At 37.6% G+C, this 24345-nt stretch overlaps 1 non-coding gene across 1 annotated transcript; it reads left to right on the forward strand.

Annotated features, from left to right (window-relative positions):
* Positions 1-23266: 23266 nt before the first annotated feature.
* Positions 23267-23339, forward strand: TRNAG-CCC (transfer RNA glycine (anticodon CCC)). Its single transcript has one exon. It is a non-coding gene; the product is annotated as a tRNA-Gly (tRNA).
* The last annotated feature ends 1006 nt before the right edge of the window (positions 23340-24345 follow it).

The raw sequence follows: 24345 nt of genomic DNA on the forward strand, positions 1-24345 counted from the left end.
AGGTCTTACCTCATTTTTTAAGGCTGCTTTCTCAAACATGATCCTGATGAAACTGGCCATTACAGCCTTTCATTTTTGGCATACTTGGCAAGAATGTGGAGAGATGCTCAAGGGGTCAGGGTGGATGGATGGCTGTTTCCAATAACTGGTAGCAGAATGAAGACTAGAACTAGATCTCTCAGTTCCTAGTTTGCTAAGTTATACATAGCACTGTCACTGAAGACAAAATCTTTTGATGAATTATCTTTTTTCTGTTTTAAGTATTCTCTATTATCTTCTTTCTTGCATTGGGGTCATATTTTCCAGTCCCATTGACATACTGAATATTTTCTTCTGCTACACAGATTTGTATTAAGATCACATGTAATGACCCTTAATTATCTCATATACAATAAGACATAGTTGAAGACCAACAAATTTGTGCCAGTGTATTCTGAATTACAGAGAGTTTATCTTTTGAAAATATCATTATCTTACTTTTTAATTTGTTTTATACTTTGTTCTCACTAGTCAAACTTCATGGATTCCCTAATTTGTCCCAGTCTATACTTGTGGTTTGGGTTCTACAATAAATTACAAGTCATGGCATCACAGTGCTTATACGACCCATGCAAAAGAAAGTGAAAAACAAAAATGAAGAAGTGGCATGGAGTGGAATTCTAAGAGTGGAATGAGCAGTACAGAATGCAAGTTCATTAGGTGCCGGAAGAGTTAGAGATTTCTGGCTAAATGTGGTCAGGAAGGATTCATGGATGAAATGGAGAAAGAAAGGTAGTTCCTAGAACAGAGGGAAAAGAGTGATTTCTATTACTTTTTATATTCTCTCTGATTTTTAGAGTAAGCATTAAAAGAGCCTGTTTAATAGCAACCATATAGGCATTTTCCTTATCAGTTTTATTTACTGCTCGATCTTCAGTTCTTTGAAAAATGCCTTTTCCATGTTAAAAATACATAAAAACACTTAATGAACCAGGGACAATGGTTGAGGAAGTGCATGGTTTGTATTATGTGACTTCAACATTCATCTTTTATACAGCCCACACATTCATATAATACACAGTCCACCTGTATATAGATAGTTTCTCAATGGATTGTATCTCTCATATGGTTCTGGTGAAATGTAATTTCAAGATCAGTTTAGTTCAGTTGCTCAGTTGTGTCTGACTCTTTGTGACCCCATGGGCTGCAGCATGCCAAGCTTCCCTGTCCATCACTAACTCCTGAGCTTGCTCAAACTCATATCCATTGAGTTGGTGATGTCATCCAACCATCTCTCCTCTGTTGTCCCCTCCTTCCGCCTTCAATCTTTCCCAGCATCAGGGTCTTTTCCAGTGAGTTAGTTCTTTGCATCAGGTGGCCAAAGTATTGGAGTTTCAGCTTCAGCATCAGTCCTTCCAATGAATATTCAGGATTGATTTCCTTTAGGATTGACTGGTTTGATCAGTTTCAAGATACCAACTATAATATAGTCTGATCCTGGCCCTAGGATAGGGGAGTTGATTTCAGTGCTGAAGTACAAGATTTTTTAACCATTTCCAAATCTTCCTCAGTTGTATCCAAATCTTTCTTACTCTGTGAAACGCAGGGCCTCTTAGGGCAGCAGTGACTTGGCTAGTGTATACTCACATTTTAATTATTTTTTATTCAGCCTAACTTTCCTCTGTATACTGTTCTTTGCATCCCACTTCTTCCTCCACTTACTCCTAATTGCAAGCTCAGGCTTGTGGAAGCCACAGCTGCTGGTGGAGAGTGGTGGAGCAAATCTACTGTGCAGTGGCAGTGGAGACAGCCTCCTTTTGTCTTGTTTTCAGGACACTCTGAGCCCTGCTGGTAGAGCTTTAAAGACCAGGGGCAGCTTTAACACCCATGTGAAATCATACTAGGCCCATGGGAAGTGGACAAGCCTGGAACAGACTGTTGCAGCTCGATGGAATGCCTAGCATTCTTGTCACCTGTCACCAATTCCTGACAATCACTCGGGTCTGCAGAGATTCTTGTTGCCATGTTCTTTGGAACTTGGAAAGTAGTATTGCCCTGTTATTATTATAATTATGTAATAATAATATTTTAATATATTCCATATAATGTTGAAACATAATATTGTTTTTTATTCTTTGGGAATGAAGCCAGTTGGGAACTATGTAGACTCAACTTTCCAACATTTAACTTTCAAATGCATATACAGAAAAATAGGAGATTACCTATATTTTGTTCTTGGACTATGAATTTTATGTCTACTACTAATGATAACTATGTGATTTTCTAGTGAAAACTTTAAATTAAGTGAAGATAATAATACAAAGTGTTATAGATTGTAGAAACCTTTTCTCAAGTAATGCGTGCCACATTTTCACATTTTCTTTTTTTTTTTTTTTTTTTTTTATTTTTTTTTTTTTTACATTTTCTTTACAAAATTTTAAGTTTGTTCATGCCTTATGGATCTGGTGAATATAATGATAATTAATATATTTTTACCTTCCTTGGAAGGAAACTATTAAATTATGTAACTTATATACTCACTTCTTACACTAAGAGACTCATTCTGTAGAAACATCATCTGTTAAAAATCTGCTATTGCAATGATGTAGTTTTCTGAAGGGAAACTAAAATAGGCAGCCTGAAAGAAATGCCAGATGGTCCAGCATTGCACAGGGAGAGCTGTGAAGCCAGGTGTAATGCCAGGTGATGCTTCCTAGGATCGCAGTGGGGGTAGGAGCAAATGAAGCATTGACCTCAGTCTGAATCTTTTATGTCTAGGCTAATTCAGGGACTCATAAGATTTGCAGGGCTCTCCACAAGTTGGGAAGATGGGAGTCTGACTACAGTTTAGTTTCCCAATTAGACTTACTCTGGCCCCAGGTTACCTGGAAGCCAGAGAACCTGTAGCTGGAGATAATGACTTCCTAGAATGTTATGATTTAAAAGTGATCAGTAAGTATCAAAATTTCCACTTCCATCTGTCCCCTAAAACCCTGTAACCATGGCAAAACTTGACTCTTGAGGGAATCCCAGGTACTATGATCTAAATGTTAGTTTTCTCCCAAATCCATATATAGAAATCCTAACCTCCTAAGGTGGTGATGTTAGGAGATGGAGCCTTTGGGATATGCTTGATTCACTAAATGAAAGGAGCGCCTTACAAAAGAGTCTCCAGAGAAACCCTTTGCCCACCTGCAATGTGAGGACACAGCAAGGAATTGCCACTTAAACCAGGAAGAGGTCGTTCACCAGAAAGTGATCATTCTGGCACTTTGATCTTGGACTTCCCAGTTTCTAGAACTGTGAGGAATAAATATTTGTTGTTTATAGGCCACCTAGATCCTGATATTTTGTTATAACAGTCTGAATGAACTAGGAAACTAGGAAAATTAAAAATCTAACCTAAGTATTTGTTAATAGTGTTAAGGGATTAGGAATCATAAAAATATCCAGGGAATGTAATAAAATAGCACTAATCATTCATTCATTCCTCCATCCAGTGATTATTCACTGGTCCTGGATGTACCAGATATTCTGCTGGGCCCTGGAAGAGACAAGCAGATTAAAGACATAGTCCTGATCCTCAAGGATATTGTGGTTCAGGTAAACAATGGTATTGAGATTTTTATGTACAAAATAATGGCGAATTATGAAGCGCTGGGGACTTCCCAGTTCTTGACTTTTTCCAGGCAGTTTACATATCTGTTCAAGAATACTTTGTTAGCCAGTGCACAATGTTTGCACAGTATATTAATGTATAAGTGCAGTCAGTGAAATTTGATCAATAACAATTTTAAAATTTCTAGTGTATTTTTATTGGAGAAAAGTAGGATTTGAAAAGAATTCTTTTAGTTCACATACCATTCCCAATTCCTGGCTGTTCATCAACACCATTTACTTTAATTTAAGGTCAAGTTTCTCAGTTTAGTAGGGGCAGTGGTGAGAATGGTTGGTTGTAGGGTAGGCATTTTTCGCATTTCCCCTGACCAAAAAGAAAATTATTATTGTTATGGACAAAATGTTTGCCAAGTAATTTTCACAATATTTGTCTCTAAAAGGCAGAATTATATTTACATCACTGGTGGACTGTTGACAAGGTACTGATGATCACTGAAGATTGAGAAGGGAAAAGTTTCATTTTTTTTTGAGTTCACAATTCCTTTTGTGCAATGGGTCTAAATGGAGGAAGATGTAGAGCACAAAATACATACAATGAATAGTTTTTGTTGATTGTAAAAATAATAATAAATGGTTAATGAAAACAAAACTGAGAGTTTATTGATTAATATTTATTCAATAAGCACTATAGGAAAGGCACTAAAGGAAAAGCTCTGTAGGTGATATAGAAATGACCGTGACCATTGATCCCTGCTTTCTAGAATGTTGCAGTCACTGACTGTAGGAGTATGACAAATATATATGTGTAACTATAATACACACATAATAGGTTAAGGATTTATGACAAAGAAAGAAATAAAAGGCTAAAAGTTTCAGGAAAAGAGAGAACATTTTGTTGTGTATGTATTTAGGGCTTAGAGCACTGGTAAGATTAGTGAAAAGAAATTTCTGTTGTGTCTGAGGATGGATGACATTTAATCAACAGATGGGCAGAGGTGCAAAGGTAGGAAAGCACAGTTGAGGAAATGGCCAACAATCCTTTGGGGAGAAATGGCTGATAAAGCTAGCAAGGTGGTGAGGGAAAAGCCTATACCTATTTATTATTTATGTCTTTTTTTCCTCTTATTTTTCAATTCAGTTCATTTCAATTGCTCAGTCGTGTCTGACTCTTTGTAACCCCATGGACTGTGGCACGCCAAACTTCCCTGTCCATCACCATCATTCCGGAGCTTACTCAAACTCATGTCCATTGAGTTGGTGATGCCATCCAATCACTCATCCTCTGTCTTCCCCTTTTCCTCCTGCCTTATTTTTACCCTTTTAAAAATTTGAATCTTTCCTCCTATCTGATCCTCTTTTTTTTTCTTGTACTTAACAGTGAAAAATCTGTCCTTGAAAAAAATCATTTTGCTTAATTGTAAGGTTGTTAATGTGTTTTAACCAAATGCCTATTATATGTGATTTTTTAAGTCACTGCAATGAAATAGTACTCATAAGTCTCTAGTGGAGCAAATCTTAGAGGATCAAAAAGAGAAAAGAGAATAAAAGTGAACCTTTAAATATATGGATGTGAAACCAGGTCCCTAGCAACCTTTCCCCCTATAGGCATACAGTTTTGATGTATTGCGTTTAACTTCTAGTGGATTAAAGATAAAATCTCAGAGTTGAAACAGATCAGTAATTAGATTTTTCCCAGCCTCTTACTTTAAGGGCAGAAATAGGCTACTCTCTATCCTGAGTTACTTAATTTTTGGCTCACCTCATGGTTGTTCAGCTTTGAAACATTTCATGTTTAGTTTAAGCACGCCTTTGGGCAAATTTGATTTTTATCAGAGTAATTCCAAGCCATACTACATCCACAAAGTTGGAGGCATAAAAGCTTGTTTCTGATCTCCTTTAATAGGATAATACTGGTGCTTTTTGTTAATTTTTTAAAAGTAAGCTCTTGGGTTGCATAATTGTTATTGCTCTATCACAGATTAGTTATGTTCAAGTGCTTGCTAAATAGAATTATAAGAAGCCACAAGTGATTTGAATTGTCGAAGATTGATTGCTACTTTTGTAGTTAATAGTAAATTAGTTTTCAAGTCCAGATAATATTTACTTGATATATGAACTTAATTTCTTAATTTTAAAATGACTATGAAAATACTAGAGTAGATTAATTTTCTTTACGATGGAATCTGTCTTTTTAACAATTTTTTTTGCATGAAAAGAAATCAGTGTGTCAGCTTCTAAAATCAATCCTCCACCTTAATTGTGTTCTTTTCATTTATATTAATGATCATAAAATAACATGCTAGAAATTGTTTTATTTGTGCTATATATAGCCAAAAGAAGATGATGTGTATCAATATACTCTTAAAGTTTTTCAAAACTCAAAAATGCAATTAAAATTTGTATTCTTTTAATATTATGATATGCCTTTAATTACTGAGTATTTGTTTTTATAATATTGATACATTTATTAAATCTTCATTTAGTCATTTCTTTTAGTTCTTCCTAGGTTTCTCAAAAGCTGTTTCTCTTTTTGTTATTTTATTTACTAGCTAGGTTAGATTTTTTTAAAGCCCTATTTAGTTTAAACTTGAAAAAACAACTTTGCCTTGTAATGCACAGTTTGCTTTTTTGGATTCAGTGAAGGCATTCTTTAGTTATTGAGATGCTACTTCAACATCATGTTGAAACAGAAAATTTTGCATGAATTCTTTATTGTAATTTTTGAATCTGATAATGCCTTTACAAAAAGATGCCTCTGTCCAAATGACTGTTCCTGATGTAAGTAACATAAAGTGCCCTTAGACTGTCTCCAGGGGAAGACTGTACCTACGCCTTGAATTTATATGAAAAATTATTTAATGGCTAATGTACTTGTCTATATCAAGAAAGAGATTCACCAGTCTACTGTATCCATCTTGGATGAAATCAGTTGGAAGTGCCTGAAAAAATAGCTGTTTTGTCCCTGCAGATGAAATGATCTCTTCTCTTGATAAAAGTAAAATGAAAGTTCCTCTTTAAGACAATGAGTTAATCCAGTGTTCTGATTAATAATGTTTATAATTGAGTATTATTATAATTAATAGGACAATAATATGATATTACTATAGTTAACAGTATAATTGAGAGTATTAATCCAATTAATACTCTTGCCTAAATAGTGGAAGCAGTGTATCATGGTTGGGTTTTTAGATTTACTTTTCTTGCTAGACTTAAAGTTTGTTTCTAAGGATGGAGAAGTGCTCAGGTTTAATGACATTGCTATCTATGTACTCAAAGCTATAGGCAACCTCTTTTTTTGTTTGTTTGTTTGTTTGGTATTTTGTTCCTATGCTGAAACTGGAGTGCTTAAATTAAACATGAATAGAGATGGTTAGAGATCTAGGCAGATACCCACTTGATAGATATGGAATAACATCTTAAGATTATTTTTGTCACAATAATTTTCTTATGCTATTAACAATCTTGGGCTATTCAATTCCCTGGAGGTTGTCTTAATGAGGTACTGTGGAAAGACAGGCATTCCTAGAATTTCAATCATACAAGGCAACAGGTATTGATGGAAAATTACACAGAAGAAACAGTCTTATTCTATATAGCTAAGATCCAGTAGACAAAAATTTTATGACTTTTAAGGAATATCAGTCATTAGTATTTACCATTACTAGTATAGGATATAGATAAATATAGCTGAGTATTTTTGACAGAACACAATGGAAAAATAAACTGTGAGGGTGTATTATTTATTTTCTTTTGATTGATTTAAATTCAAAGAATAGCTCTCTTGTTTGTGTCAGCATCTCACTGAATACAAAGACTGTTCAATGAAAGTGAACAAGACCTGCATGTCTAACATTCCTTGCTTAGTTGAGAAAATCATGATACATAGAGTTGAAGAGAACTTTGCCTTTAATTTGTATCCTTTGACTTTTGCCAAATTAATTTTCCTAATAATTTTCCAGGGCCTATGGGATAAAGTCACCTAATATTTCCACTTGATATACATGCTTTTAACTATGACAATAATTTCTAATTAAAAGAATATAGATACCCCACACCCAAGGTAAGAGTAACCCAAGTAAGATGGTAGGTGTTGCAAGAGGGCATCAGAGGGCAGACACACTGAAACCATACTCACAGAAAACTAGTCAATCTAATTACACTAGGACCATAGCCTTGTCTAACTCAATGAAACCAAGCCATGCCTGCGGGGCAACCCAAGACGGGCGGATCACTGTGGAGAGGTCTGACAGAATGTGGTCCACTGGAGAAGGGAATGGCAAGCCACTTCAGTATTCTTGCCTTGAGAACCCCATGAACAGTATGAAAAGACAAAATGATAGAATACCAAAGGAGGAAAGCCCCAGGTCATTAGGTGCCCAATATGCTACTGGAGATCAGTGGAGAAATAACTCCAGAAAGAATGAAGGGATGGAGCCAAAGCAAAAACAATGCCCAGTTGTGGATGTGACTGGTGACAGAAGCAAGATCTGATACTGTAAAGAGCAATATTGCATAGGAACCTGGAATGTTAGGTCCATGAATCAAGGCAAATTGGAAGTGGTCAAACAAGAGATGGCAAGGGTGAACATTGACATTCTAGGAATCAGCAAACTAAAATGGACTGGAATGGGTGAATTTAACTCAACTGACCATTACTGTGGGCAGGAATCCCTCAGAAGAAATGAAGTAGCCATCATGGTCAACAAAAGAGTCCGAAATGCAGTACTTGGAAGCAGTCTCAAAAATGACAGAATGATTTCTGTTCGTCTCCAAGGCAAACCATTCAGTATCACAGTTATCCAAGTCTATGCCCCAACCAGTAATGCTGAAGAAACTGAAGTTGAATGGTTTTATGAAGACCTACAAGACCTTTTAGAGCTAACACCCAAAAAAGATGTCCTTTTCATTATAGGGGACTGGAATGCAAAAGTAGGAAGTCAAGAAACACCTGGAGTAACAGGCAAATTTGGCCTTGGAATGCGGAATGAAGCAGGGCAAAGACTAATAGAGTTTTGCCAAGAAAATGCACTGGTCATAGCAAACACCCTCTTGCAACAACACAAGAGAAGACTCTACACATGGACATCACCAGATGGTCAACACCAAAATCAGATTGATTATATTCTTTGCAGCCAAAGATGGAGAAGCTCTATACAGTCAACAAAAACAAGATCAGGAGCTGACTGTGGCTTAGATCATGAACTCCTTATTACCAATTCAGACTCAAATTGAAGAAAGTAGGGAAAACTGCTAGACCATTCAGGTATGACCTAAATCAAATCCCTTATGATTATACAGTGGAAGTGAGAAATAGATTTAAGGGCCTAGATCTGATAGATAGAGTGCCTGATGAACTATGGAATGAGGTTCATGACATTGTACAGGAGACAGGGATCAAGACCATCCCCATGGAAAAGAAATGCAAAAAAGCAAAATGGCTGTCTGGGGAGGCCTTACAAATAGCTGTGAAAAGAAGAGAGGCGAAAAGCAAAGGAGAAAAGGAAAGATATAAGCATCTGAATGCAGAGTTCCAAAGAACAGCAAGAAGAGATAAGAAAGCCTTCTTCAGGGATCAATGCAAAGAAATAGAGGAAAACAACAGAATGGGAAAGACTAGAGATCTCTTCAAGAAAATTAGAGATACCAAGGGAACATTTCATGCAAAGATGGGCTCGATAAAGGACAGAAATGGTATGGACCTAACAGAAGCAGAAGATATTAAGAAGAGGTGGCAAGAATACACAGAAGAACTGTACAAAAAAGATATTCACGACCCAGATAATCATGATGATGTGATCACTCATCTAGAGCCAGACATCCTGGAATGTGAAGTCAAGTGGGCCTTAGAAAGCATCACTACGAACAAAGCTAGTGGAATTCCAGTTGAGCTGTTTCAAATCCTGAAAGATGATGCCGTGAAAGTGTTGCACTCAATATGCCAGCAAATATGGAAAACTCAGCAGAGGCCACAGGACTGGAAAAGGTCCGTTTTCATTCCAATCCCAAAGAAAGGCAATGCCAAAGAATGCTCAAACTACCACACAATTGCACTCATCTCACACGCTAGTAAAGTAATGCTCAAAATTGTCCAAGCCAGGCTTCAGCAATACATGAACCATGAACTCCCTGATGTTCAAGCTGGTTTTAGAAAAGGCAGAGGAACCAGAGATCAAATTGCCAACATCCGCTGGATCATCAAAAAAGCAAGAGAGTTCCAGAAAAACATCTATTTCTGCTTTATTGACTATGCCAAAGCCTTTGACTGTGTGGATCACAATAAACTGTGGAAAATTCTGAAAGAGATGGGAATACCAGACCACCTGACCTGCCTCTTGAGAAATCTGTATGCAGGTCAGGAAGCAACAGTTAGAACTGGACATGGAACAATAGACTGGTTCCAAATGGGAAAAGGAGTACGTCAAGGCTGTCTACTGTCACCCTGCTTATTTAACTTCTATGCAGAGTACATCATGAGGAACGCTGGACTAGAAGAAACACAAGCTGGAATCAAGATTGCTGGGAGAAATATCAATAACCGCAGATATGCAGATGACACCACCCTTATGGCAGAAAGTGAAGAGGAACTAAAAAGCCTCTTGATGAAAGTGAAAGAGAATGAAAAAGTTGGCTTAAAGCTCAACATTCAGAAAACGAAGATCATGGCATCCGGTCCCATCACTTCATGGGAAATAGATGGGGAAACAGTAGAAACAGTTTTTATGGTTATACAGTGGAAGTGAGAATTAGATTTAAGGGCCTAGATCTGATAGATAGAGTGCCTGATTAACTATGAAATGAGGTTCCATAAATAATAAATAAACAGACTTTATTTTTTGGGGCTCCAGAGTCACTGCAGATGGTGACTGCAGCCATGAAATTAAAAGACACTTACTTCTTGGAAGAAAAGTTATGACCAACCTAGAGAGTATATTCAAAAGCAGAGACATTACTTAGCCAACTAAGGTCCATCTAGTCAAGGCTATGGTTTTTCCAGTGGTCATGTATGGATGTGAGAGTTGGACTGTGAAGAAGGCTGAGCCCCGAAGAATTGATGTGTTTGAACTGTGGTGTTGGAAAAGACTCTTGAGAGTCCCTTGGACTGCAAGGAGATCCAACCAGTCCATTCTGAAGGAGATCAGCCCTGGGATTTCTTTGGAAGGAATGATGCTAAAGCTGAAACTCCAGTACTTTGGCCACCTCATGCAAAGAGTTGACTCATTGGAAAAGACTCTGTTGCTGGGAGGGATTGGGGGCTGGAGGAGAACGGGACGACCGAGGATGAGATGGCTGGATGGCATCACTGACTCGATGGACATGAGTCTGAGTGAACTCCGGGAGTTGGTGATGGACAGGGAGGCCTGGCGTGCTGCCATTCATGGGGTTGCAAAGAGTCGGACACGACTGAGCGACTGAACTGACTCAACTGAACTGTACAAATGGACTTCCTTGCGGGCTTAGTGGTGAAGAATCCGCCTGCAGTGCAGAGCTGCAGGAGACACGGGTTTGATACCTCGGTTTGAAAGATCCCGTGGAGGAGAGCATGGCAACCCACTTCAGTATTCTTGCCTGGAGAATCCCACGGACAGAGGAGTTTGGCAAGATCAGTCCGTAGGATCGTAATGAGTCAGACACGACCGAAATGACTTAGCCGGCATGCAGTCACTGTACATATACTATGATTCAAGTCTAGTGCTGAGTCTTAAGACAAAGATTCCGAAAGCGTTTTGTTTAGCCTTAACAATATCAAGTGGACCCTGTGAGTTATCAGCTGGTTTAGACATTTCACAAAGTGAGTCTTCTTTGCACTTCTAAATAATGATGGTTTGAAGAGTTTATTCAACTTAATACATAGAGTAGCCACTTTTCTCCACTTTTCATTTGGAGATTACATTTTTGTTGTTGTTGTTAAATGGAAAATATTGTATAGAAGTTCTGCAGTTTTAGAACTTATCAGATTATGAATTATTTAATTTTATATATCACTGTTCACTGAAAAGAACATAAGTTGTATCTTCTATTATTAGCCTTTTGGTTGAATATACTTAGGCATCCCACTCCAGCTTTTAAAGGTTATATTTTATTTTTAATATGTCATAGTGCCTAGTACATGGTACTCTGTGTATTATAAATATTGTTAAATTGATTTAGTGTGAAAGACTCATGTTCTGCTAAAACTTCTGTTATGCTTTTTATGAACGGATACATTTAGAGGGAAAAAATGGGCTTAAATTAGATCATCGTACTTGACTATTTCAGCAGAATTTCCAATGTCATTCATCATCTTATTTGAAGTTAATAGTTGAAGGCTGATTTCCTTCATCCAGTATTACATATTGGCTATAATATCAGAGTATTATATGCAAAATACTGGTATTCTATGAAAGAAGGAGGCAGTGCATGGTTTTTGACATATAATTTCTGGGCTACACCAGTGTTTCTGCCACATCAGTATAGGGACAAGTCCTGACAGTAGTCTGAGAACTTCTGGACAAATCACCAAAGCATATTTTTATTACATTCATTGACTTGGAAATTGCAGCTAAAATGACTTACATGCAATTGGATAATTATCCTGTTGGTATCCTGTTTACTAGTCTCTGTGTAGCATTCAGTTCAGTTCAGTCTTTCAGTCGTGTCCAACTCTGCAACCCTATAGACTGCAGCATGCCAGGCTTCCCTGTCCATCACCAAATCTTGGATCTTGCTCAAACTCATGTCCATCGAGTTGGTGACACCATCCAACCATCTCATCCTTCACTGCCCCCTTCTCTTCCTGCTTTCAATCTTTCCCAGCATCGGGGTCTTTTCTACTGAGTTGGCTTTTCATATCAAGTGGCCAAAGTATTGGAGCTTCATTTTCCTCATCAATCCTTCTAATGACTATTCAAGGCTGATTTCCTTTAGGATTGACTGGTTTGATCTCTGTGCAGTCCAAAGGACTCTCAAGAGGCTTCTCCAACACCACCGTTCAAAAGCATCAATTCTTCGGCTCTCAGCTGTCGTTATAGTCCAACTCTCACATCCACACATGACCGCTGGAAAAACCATAACCTTGACTAGACATATCTTTGTTGACAAAGTAATGTCTCTGCTTTTGAATATGCTATCTATGTTGGTCATAACTTTCCTTCCAAGAAGTAAGCGTCTTTTAATTTCATGGCTGCAATCACACCGGTAGTGATTTTGGAGCTCAGAAAAATAAAGTCTGACACTGTTTCCACTGTTTCCCCATCTATTTCCCGTGAAGTGATGGGACTGGATGCCATGATCTTAGTTTTCTGAATGTTGAGCTTTAAGCCAACTTTTTCACTCTCCTCTTTCACTTTGATCAAGAGGCTCTTTAGTTCCTCTTCACTTCCGGACATCTGCATATCTGAGGTTATTGATATTTCTCCCAGCAATCTTGATTCCAGCCTGTGCTTCATCCAGCTCATCATTTCTCATGATGTCCTCTGCATGTAAGTTAAATAATCAGGGTGACGATATACAGCCTTGATGTACTCCTTTCCTGATTTGGAACCAGTCTGTTGTTACATGTCAGGTTCTAACTGTTGCTTCTTGACCTGCATGCAGATTTCTTAGGAGGCAATTAAGGTGGTCTGGTGTTCCCATCTCTTGAAGAATTTCTCACAGTTTGTTGTAATCTACACAGTTAAAGGCTTTGGCATAGTCAATAAAGCAGAAGTAGATGTTTTTCTGGAACTGTCTTCCTTTTTTGATGTGTAGCATAGTTCTCTTAGATGTTACAGCAGTTTTCAAGGTGAAATGAGAGAAGACTAAACAGCAGTACTTTAAAGAAAGATAGGACTTGGTGTCTGAGCACTTAAAATGTTTCAGTGTGGCAAACAATGTCTTTGCTTTATCTTATTTGGTAAGGTGCTTAAATTTGGTATGTCTTCCACATCACTGTAAGAAGGGTTTTCATGATACTTTCTTCTCTCTGTCTCTCTCTCTGCTCTTTTGATTTTCTTTTTTTTTTTTCATTTCTTATTGATCTTCTCAATAGTTTAGGAAATTTGACTTAAAAACAATAAATAAAAAATCATTTAGCTTGTTAAAATATGGAGAATGGAAGCTTTTAAATTTTAATCTCAATGACTCTAGCTCAATAATTAAAAAAACAACACTGAGATTAGAGGAGAAATTTAAATTGATGAACCTACTTCTTTCCTGAATGGGATGACCCTCCAAATATGGCAGTTGTTTGTGAAATGTTTCTTTAGCTTTGAAAACTAACTTTTTGGTCCTTTATTTCCATGCTGTACCTTTTTGTGGGAGACTGAAAATTGTCATGAACTCAAAAATAGATTTGTAAAGAAAAATTCGTCCCAAATAATAGTCAATTGGTTGAATTCTGTCCTATTAATATAGTGGGAAGAACAGGATTATATTTGTTTGGTCTTTTACATAAAAACACTGTTTCTTTAACCCAAAGAGATTCAGCTTTTACGTAGAGGTGGATTATTCAAAGTGCTCAATGAAAATAGCTTGCTCAGCTGCTGCCAAGCCTTGAGTCAATATAAATGCATTGCAGCCGGATGCAAATGCAGCCCATGCATTGAAAAATTATTAAAATACTTAATGACACAGCTTATAGAAGGAATTCAAGTTTCATTCAGATTCTAGCATCTGAAAGTCTCTTACGACTTTCCTATTTCCTTTTGTTTCAGGGCATTGAAATGAGTCTGACTCAGAGACAAGATATACATATTTATATGTTTTATAAGAACAACTAAGCTTGAAAAAATGCAGAATAACTTGGAGAGGGCTTAATTATGCTTACTTTTCAAATTCCCAATAGTCCTTTATTTTCTGAACAGTTATTTAACATTCTTGTGAGTGAAGTGATTTTGAAAGGAGCATTTATTAATGTGTTCAACATATTTATTTATGGCCTGATATATTTTAAAAATAGCATGTGTCCTAGATTTGGAAAATGTTGTTAGGCTTTTTTATTGTCATATTACTTGCTTTGGATGACTTATATTCTCAGTAAGTATTTTAATTTTGACTGGAGATAAAGGAGGAAAGATGAAAAAAGGAAACCCACTGAAGTGTTTATAGTGTATAGTTTTTTATTCAGAATTCTCTTTACCAGAGTCTCAAATAGCATTTCTGTGAATCATACATGCAGTGATAATTGATTTTTATAGTGATGAGTTTTATTTTTATAGTGATGTGTTTTAGTTATTGCTACATATTGAAGAACTTCTGAATCATTAAAGAAACATTATGATTAGATTAGTTTGGTGTTAAGTATTAAGAAGATTATATATCCTTTCAGGGTGCCGTGTGTCACTCACTAAGCTGTTCTGCCTGCTTGGGAAAGCTGGTGAGGGCAGGTTAAACATCCATTATGTTAGCATATATTGGATTGAAAGCGACCTTTTTTCCCTCTATTGGCTTCATGTGTGGCATAATATTTTAGAAACATGTCTAGATAGTAGCTGAGTCCATCCTGATCATGTCTAGTTTTAGAGGAAACCAGGTCTTTGGCTCAATTTGGACTGTCTTTGCATTGATCTTTCCACGAGTCTGCCTCTTGCCTCCTTCCTTCCCCTGTACATCCCTCACAAATTTAAAAAGATATTTATAAAATATACTTTTATTTGTGCCACACTTCATCTGCTCATCAGACTGCCATGTGTTCTTCCTCTGTACCCAGCCTCCCACCTCCATTTCAGTCTCTTTTTTGGTTGGCATCCACAAGTTTGGGGTAGTGGTAAATGGAGGACAGAAAAGGGTACAAAAAAAAAAAAAAAAGAAAAATGATTAAGATGGCAAAAGAGGAAGTGAAACAACTATAAGAGACAAAGTTGAGTTTTTAGAAACTCAGGGCATATAATTTACAGTTTAGTTGGTTTGGGTGCAATATGGAAATACAAGTTGTGCTCTGTATATGTGGGCTCCATGTATGTGGAGCCAGCAAACCACAAACTGAAAATATTTGAAAAAAATCCAGAAATTTTCAAAATGCAAAACTTGAATTTGATGTGCACAGTGGCAACTATTGACATAGCATTTTACATTGTATTAAATATTATAAGTTGTCTAGAGATTACTTAAACTGCAGAGGAGAATATGTGTAGGTTATATAAAAATATTGCATCATTTAATATAAGGAACTTGAGCATCCATGGATTTTGGTGTCTGTGGGAGTCCTCTCTTGGAACGAATCTCCTTTGAATATCAAGAGACACATATTGTCTTAAGTTTCTCAGGATGGTTTTATATAGCTAGGAGTATGAGCTGGGCTGATTTCCTCTGTCAGAAATTGCAGATGATGTTGCTGCTTTGGAAACCAATGACTGATGATTCAGTCTAGGAATACATGTATCTCCAATATTATTGGCATTTTAATGTTCACTTATGCATAATACATCTGATATCTAAGAAAATATGATAGCCTGAGAAACTATCTTTTAGAATCAGGCTGGGAAAGATCATTTCACTCTTAGGCTCCCATGTGATTGTGCCTCATGGATAGCACAATAGATTCTGAAAAGAGATATGAGTTAGACTGCCGGGGTCCAGCCCTGGTGGATCCAGGGTAATTCGAAGCGGGGACAGCATGGCTAGGAAAAACTTATTTATTCAGAAATATAAAAAAAGATTAGGAAATAATAGTGTAGTGGGAAATTTAGTGGAGAAAAGATGCTGAATAACTTGGTTTATGCGGAAAACTAATAAAGTTCCAAGATAAGGAACTTGCACCATCTATGTTAGGCCACCAGTGCCCACTTGAATAGCGGAGGGTGCCCTGCCTTAGGCTTCCTCTTGCATGGGTCTTAGAAGCCAGGGCAAGTAAGTAGACTCAGAGAGCCTCCACACCCCAGATGGGAATTCAGTCTGAAAAGGAGAGGGAGGGAGAGGGAGAAAGAGAGAGAGATTTGACACTGGGGAAACCAGTCTTTCCAGTGACTGGCCCCTCCTCTATTGGCCTTTTATACTTTTGATTGTACATAGAGATCAATGGATAATACAAAATTGTGCAGTGTCAACAGCCCTGACTCTTATCGAGACCAGGCTTTCTCTCTGCATACCTAGTTGTATACACAAGTCTTAGGTGATTTACATCATCTTCTGGACAGAAGGCCAATTAGCATTTTACAGCCCTTTCCTGATAAGGGTAATAGTGTTGTTCTTCCCAAAGTCTGGTGCCACTGTCAGAAAGCACTAAATAAAGTTATATTCTTACATAGCAAGGACACAACAATTTATAACAAGGAAAAGGAGTACAGTGATTTATAACGGAGAGAAAATTCATTAACTCAAAAGTCTAGTGTTGCTAACATCAAAACTACTATATTCCTATTTCTGCATCCCGATTACATTGATTAATATCCTCCCAGGTGCCTAAAAGATAAATGATATGGAGGCCTGGTGGCAAACATTAACTCAACAATGGAACCCTTCACCAAACTAATTCTTAACTCTAAAAGGCTCTATATCTTTAAGATGCTTTAAGCTGCATGCCTCTCGTGGTTGGGGGGCTGTAAACAATCACAAGTTGTAAAAGTCCAGGCAGACCAGTCAGGTAAGTTAGAAAGTCACCAAAGGGGTTTAAACTGAGACATTCCTTTTATATGCAGGAGACTGTTAACTGGAGCTCTGAGTTAACTCTTTCCAGAGAAAGGTGGTAATGTCAGAAGAGTATAGTATAGCAGACAGTAAACAGACAGATTTTGGTTTCGGAGTAGATGCTCAGGCAGAGGACCCCTGGAGACCTGACTCGCCTTGCCTAACAAGTCTCTCCGCATGACCTTGTCATGGGTGGGATCACCCGTGCTGGCTCCCGGCATTAGACAAAACAAACTGTGAGACTGGGGAATTTTTCATACCACATTTAACTTCCCCATATGGCATTTTAGTTTATTTTCAGACGCTCCCTCTAACATCTTGTTGTTTCAGAGTTTCTTCTTTTTCACTTTTATCCAATTGGAGCTCCTCCTAAAAAATAGGAGGTTGAAATTTATGTCAACTCTGTTTACATTTTAAACCATGTTTATTGTAAACAAAACAGAGATTCAGAAAATTATCCAAATCAAGTATATGGTGCAATGAATTATAATAAGGTAAGCATTGTCCGAGTAAGATGGTAGGTGTTGCAAGAGGGCATCAGAGGGCAGAGACACTGAAATCATACTCACAGAAAACTAGTCAATCTAATCACACTAGGACCACAGCCTTGTCTAACTCAATGAAACCAAGCCATGCCTGCGGGGCAACCCAAGATGGGCGGGTCATGGTGGAGAGGTCTGACAGAATGTGGTCCACTGGAGAAGGGAATGGCAAGCCACTTCAGTATTCTTGCCTTGAGAACCCCATGAACAGTATGAAAAGGCAAAATGATAGAATACCAAAAGAGGAAAGCCCCAGGTTATTAGGTGCCCAATATGCTACTGGAGATCAGTGAAGAAATAACTCCAGAAAGAATGAAGGGATGGAGCCAAAGCAAAAACAATGCCCAGTTGTGGATGTGACTGGTGACAGAAGCAAGATCCGATGCTGTAAAGAGCAATATTGCATAGGAACCTGGAATGTGAGGTCCATGAATCAAGGCAAATTGGAAGTGGTCAAACAAGAGATGGCAAGGGTGAACATCGACATTCTAGGAATCAGCAAACTAAAATGGACTGGAATGGGTGAATTTAACTCAGATGACCATTATATCTACCACTGAGGGCAGGAATCCCTCAGAAGAAATGAAGTAGCCATCATGGTCAACAAGAGTCTGATATGCAGTACTTGGATGCAGTCTCAAAAACGACAGAATGATCTCTGTTCGTCTCCAAGGCAAACCATTCAGTATCACAGTTATCCAAGTCTATGCCCCAACCAGTAATGCTGAAGAAACTGAAGTTGAATGGTTTTATGAAGACCTACAAGACCTTTTAGAACTAACACCCAAAAAAGATGTCCTTTTCATTATAGGGGACTGGAATGCAAAAGTAGGAAGTCAAGAAACACCTGGAGTAACAGGCAAATTTGGCCTTGGAATGCGGAATGAAGCAGGGCAAAGACTAATAGAGTTTTGCCAAGAAAATGCACTGGTCATAGCAAACACCCTCTTGCAACAACACAAGAGAAGACTCTACACATGGACATCACCAGATGGTCAACACCAAAATCAGATTGATTATATTCTTTGCAGCCAAAGATGGAGAAGCTCTATACAGTCAACAAAAACAAGACCAGGAGCTGACTGTGGCTCAGATCATGAACTCCTTATTACCAATTCAGACTCAAATTGAAGAAAGTAGGGAAAACCGCTAGACCATTCAGGTATGACCTAAATCAAATCCCTTATGATTATACAGTGGAAGTGAGAAATAGATTTAAGGGCCTAGATCTGATAGATAGAGTGCCTGATGAACTATGGAATGAGGTTCATGACATTGTACAGGAGACAGGGATCAAGACCATCCCCATGGAAAAGAAATGCAAAAAAGCAAAATGGCTGTCTGGGGAGGCCTTACAAATAGCTGTGAAAAGAAGAGAGGCAAAAGCAAAGGAGAAAAGGAAAGATATAAGCATCTGAATGCAGAGTTCCAGAGAATAGCAAGAAGAGATAAGAAAGCCTTCTTCAGGGATCAATGCAAAGAAATAGAGGAAAAGAACAGAATGTGAAAGACTAGAGATCTCTTCAAGAAAATTAGAGATACCAAGGGAACATTTCATGCAAAGATGGGCTCGATAAAGGACAGAAATGGTATGGACCTAACAGAAGCAGAAGATATTAAGAAGAGATGGCAAGAGTACATGGAAGAACTGTACAAAAAAGATATTCATGACCCAGATAATCATGATGATGTGATCACTCATCTAGAGCCAGACATCTTAGAATGTGAAGTCAAGTGGGCCTTAGAAAGCATCACTACAAACAAAGCTAGTGGAGGTGATGGAATTCCAGTTGAGCTGTTTCAAATCCTGAAAGAAGATGCTGTGAAAGTGTTACACTCAATATGCCAGCAAATTTGGAAAACTCAGCAGAGGCCACAGGACTGGAAAAGGTCCGTTTTCATTCTAATCCCAAAGAAAGGCAATGCCAAAGAATGCTCAAACTACCACACAATTGCACTCATCTCACATGCTAGGAAAGTAATGCTCAAAATTGTCCAAGCCAGGCTTCAGCAATACATGAACCATGAACTCCCTGATGTTCAAGCTGGTTTTAGAAAAGGCAGAGGAACCAGAGATCAAATTGCCAACATCCGCTGGATCATGGAAAAAGCAAGAGAGTTCCAGAAAAACATCTATTTCTGCTTTATTGACTGTACCAAAGCCTTTGACTCTATGGATCACAATAAACTGTGGAAAATTCTGAAAGAGATGGGAATACCAGACCACCTAACCTGCCTCTTGAGAAATCTGTATGCAGGTCAGGAAGCAACAGTTAGAACTGGACATGGAACAACATACTGGTTCCAAATAGGAAAAGGAGTACGTCAAGGCTGTATATTGTCACCCTGCTTATTTAACTTCTATGCAGAGTACATCATGAGAAACGCTGGACTGGAAGAAACACAATCTGGAATCAAGATTGCTGGGAGAAAAATCAATAACCTCAGATATGCAGATGACACCACCCTTATGGCAGAAAGTGAAGAGGAACTAAAAAGCCTCTTGATGAAAGTGAAAGAGGAGAGTGAAAAAGTTGGCTTAAAGCTCAACATTCAGAAAAGAAAGATCATGGCATCCGGTCCCATCACTTCACGGGAAATAGATGGGGAAACATTAGAAACAGTGTCAGATTTTATTTTTGGGCGTCCAAAATCAGTGCAGATGGTGACTGCAGCCATGAAATTAAAAGATACCTACTCCTTGGAAGAAAAGTTATGACCAACCTAGATAGTATATTCAAAAGCAGAGACATTACTTTGCCGACTAAGGTCCGTCTAGTCAAGGCTATGGTTTTTCCTGTGGTCATGTATGGATGTGAGAGTTGGACTGTGAAGAAGGCTGAGCACTGAAGTATTGATGCTTTTGAACTGTGGTGTTGGAGAAGACTCTTGAGAGTCCCTTGGACTGCAAGGAGATCCAACCAGTCCATTCTGAAGGAGATCAACCCTGGGATTTCTTTGGAAGGAATGATGTTAAAGCTGAAGCTCCAGTACTTTGGCCACCTCATGCAAAGAGTTGACTCATTGGAACAGACTCTGATGCTGGGAGGGATTGGGGGCAGGAGGAGAAGGGATCGAAAGAGGATGAGATGGCTGGATGGCATCACGGACTCGATGGACATGAGTCTGAGTGAACTCTGGGAGATGGTGATGGACAGGGAGGACTGGTGTGGTGCAATTCATGGGGTCGCAATGAGTCAGACACGACTGAGCGACTGAACTGAACTGAACTGAACTGAAGCATTGTTCAGGTCAAGAAATAGAACCTTTCCAGAGATGAGAGAGAAGAGGTGACCCGAGAACCCTCTTCTATTTGTACCATTCCTATTATAACCTTCTTCCTCCTGCCATTATCCTAACTTTTATAATAATAATGTCTTCCTTGAATTTTTTATAGTTTTAACACTAAAATATGTATCCCTAGACATTCTAGTTTAGTTTACATTTAAAAAAATTTAACATGCTTTTAAGTCTTTTTAAATTGTCAATTTAACCCCATACCTTTTCCATCCCTTTAATTTCCTTACAACTAAAAAATTGTAAAATTTGTTATGTAGAGTTTCCCATATTAAAAATTTCTGAATTTTAGTGATCCTATCCTTTTGGTACAGTTCAGTGTGTTTCTTTGTCATGGATATTTCTAACACTGCTGGTGCTACTGCTGTTGCTGCTGCTGCGAAGTCACTTCAGTCCTGTCCGACTCTTGCGACCCCATAGATGGCAGCCCACCAGGCTCCGCTGTCCCTGGGATTCTCCAGACAAGAACACTGCAATGGGTTGACATTTCCTTCTCCAATACATGAAAGTGAAAAGTGAAAGTGAAGTTGCTCAGTCGTATCCGACTCTTCACGACCCCATGGATTGCAGCCCACCAGGCTCCTCCATCCATGGGAGTTTTCAGGCAAGAGTACTGGAGTGGGGTGCCATTGCTTTCTCCGATTTCTAACACATTGGCTGCTAAATCCAGAGGGAGGATCTGATACAGACTTGATTCCTTTGTCAAGACTATACATAATATCTGTATTAATAGTTGTAGAAGGTACTTATCTAGTTTTCTCTCTTTTTGTAATTTTTTGGCAGCAATTGATATTTAATGCTTATGTCAGTCATTCATTGGTAGCTATGAATAGTATTTTCTACTTTATTATTTCTTTTTTCATTGTTTATTGGAATGTTTTTATAAAGAGACACTTCCCCTTATCTCCCATTTGATTGTTCAATCACTCAGTCGTGTCCGAATCTTTCATAATCTTCATGGGGTTCTAAAGGGTGCTGTTCATATAAAAAAAGCTAGATCATATCTGCTGCTGTACCTTTATGTATTAGTTTTCAAGATAATGAGTTAGGTCCCTATCATTATCTGAAGGTGATCAATATTTAAAACTTTATTATGAACTCATGAATTTGAACATACAGTTAGATTTCAAGCCATTGCAATTTGTATCACTGTTGAAGCTCACATACTGTATGATTAAATTATTTAATCCTTATGTTTCTACTGGCTATAGTTGTCATTTTCCATCGAGGGATGGCTTCTTCAGTAACTGAGTCTTTTTTTAACTTTTATTCTTTTATTTTAAATGTTTTTCCAGTTTGATTGAGATATAATTGACATATAGCACTGTGCACAGCATAATGACTTCACTACATATATTGTGAAATGACTGCCACAGTAAGTTTAGTCACCATCCATCATCTTATACAAATAAAAAAGAAAGAGAGATTAAAATTTTCTTTTATGATGAGAACTCTTAGGAGCTACACTCTTAACAACTTTTCTATCATACAGCAGTTTTATTTATTATCATCATGTTATTATTTCCAATATTTATTTTGTAACCAGAAGTTTGTGTCTGGCTTCTTCAGAAACAAAATATATATCTGGCTTTATCTATATCTGGCTTCTTCATCCAGAATGTTGAAATTCATCCATGTTATTGCCTGAATCAGTAGTTTATTAAAAAAAATTGTATTGAGGAGTATTATGGATGTACTGCATTTTTTGTTTGTTTTTGTGTTTTAAATTCACTCATTTGTTGATAGAATTTATTCTTCTATCCCCTTCTACAGAATGTAAGTGGCTTTATTCTATTGTTTTAATAAAAGAAAAACATGTTTAATCATAAGTACATAAAAACATTTAAAGAGAAAATGAAATGAATTTATAATCCCATCACCCTAAACTAACCACTGTTAACATTTTGATCAATACCCTTCCAGAATTTTCTGTGCATAATATACAGAAATAAAATTGTACTTGATTCTACTTAATGTTATCCTTTAAAAATCTGTATGTGATAAGTGTATTTTCATGTGAATAAATACAGACTGTCCCATCATTTTTAATGTATGAATATAAATTAACTGATATTTAAATAGTTTCTATTTTTCTACCAAAAATAATGCTATTGAATAATTGCTGAAAATAATGCTATCATATATAATTGCTTTTATATTAAAGATGCAGGACATTTCCTGACCCAGTCATACCTCCTTAGAAATTTCTGAATGGGTAGCGGAGTAGAAGACAACAAACTGCCAGAACTTCCTTGGTGGTCCAGTGGTCAAGACTCTGAGCTCCCAATGCAGTGGGCCTGGGTTCAATCCCTGGTCAGGGAAGTTGACCTTGCATGCTGCAACTAAGTGCCCACATGCTACAAGGAGATCCTGTGTGCCAGAACTAAGACTCAGGGCAGACAACAGCAATAAGACCGTGCACTGCCTCTCCCTCCACACAACTGAGGGGTTTGTCTAGGGTTCCATAACTTGGGACTTAATTCAAAGTGATGAGATGAGTAGTAGCAATTAGATTTTTTCTTAAAAATTTTGTAATTGTGAAATTGTGAACCAACAAGCTGCTGTAGTCACTGATAGCATTTTTTTTTTTTTTTAGGGTGCAGTAGTTGTGATACATGGGTTTAGTTGTCCAATGACAACTAAGGAATATGAGGGATCTTCCCCGACCAGGAATCAAAACTGTGTCCCCTGCTTTTGCAAGCAACTTCTTTTTTAAAAAATATTTTATTTTTTATTGAAGTATAGTTGATTTACATGTTTCAGATATATAGCAAAGTGATTCTATATATATATTCTTTTTCAGATTTTACCATTATAGGTTACACAAGATATTGAATATAGCTCCTTGTACTATACAGTAGGTCTTTCTTGTTTATTTATTTTATATATAGTAGTGTGTATCTGTTAATCCCCAATTTATCCCCTCCCCACTTTACTCTTTGGTAACCCTAAGTTTTTTAAAAAATTATTATTAATTTATTAATTTTAATTGGAGGCTAGTTACTTTACAATATTATGGTGGTTTTGCCATACACTGACATGAATCAGCCATGGGTGCATGTGTACCCCCGTTCTGAACCCCTCTTCTACCTCCCTCTGCATCCCATCCCTCTGGTTGTCCCAGTGCACTGACTTTGAGTTTCCTGTTTCATGGATTGAACTTGGACTAATCATCTGTTTCACATATGGTAATATACATGTTTCAGTGCTGTTCTCTCAAATCATCCCACACTCACCTTCTCCCACCCAGTCCAAAAGTCTGTTCTTTACATCTGTGTCTCTTTTGCTGTCTTACATATAGGGTGGTCATTACCATCTATCTAAATTC

This window comes from Ovis aries, chromosome 7 (assembly GCF_016772045.2).
Source record: "Ovis aries strain OAR_USU_Benz2616 breed Rambouillet chromosome 7, ARS-UI_Ramb_v3.0, whole genome shotgun sequence".
Lineage (NCBI taxonomy): Eukaryota > Metazoa > Chordata > Mammalia > Artiodactyla > Bovidae > Ovis > Ovis aries.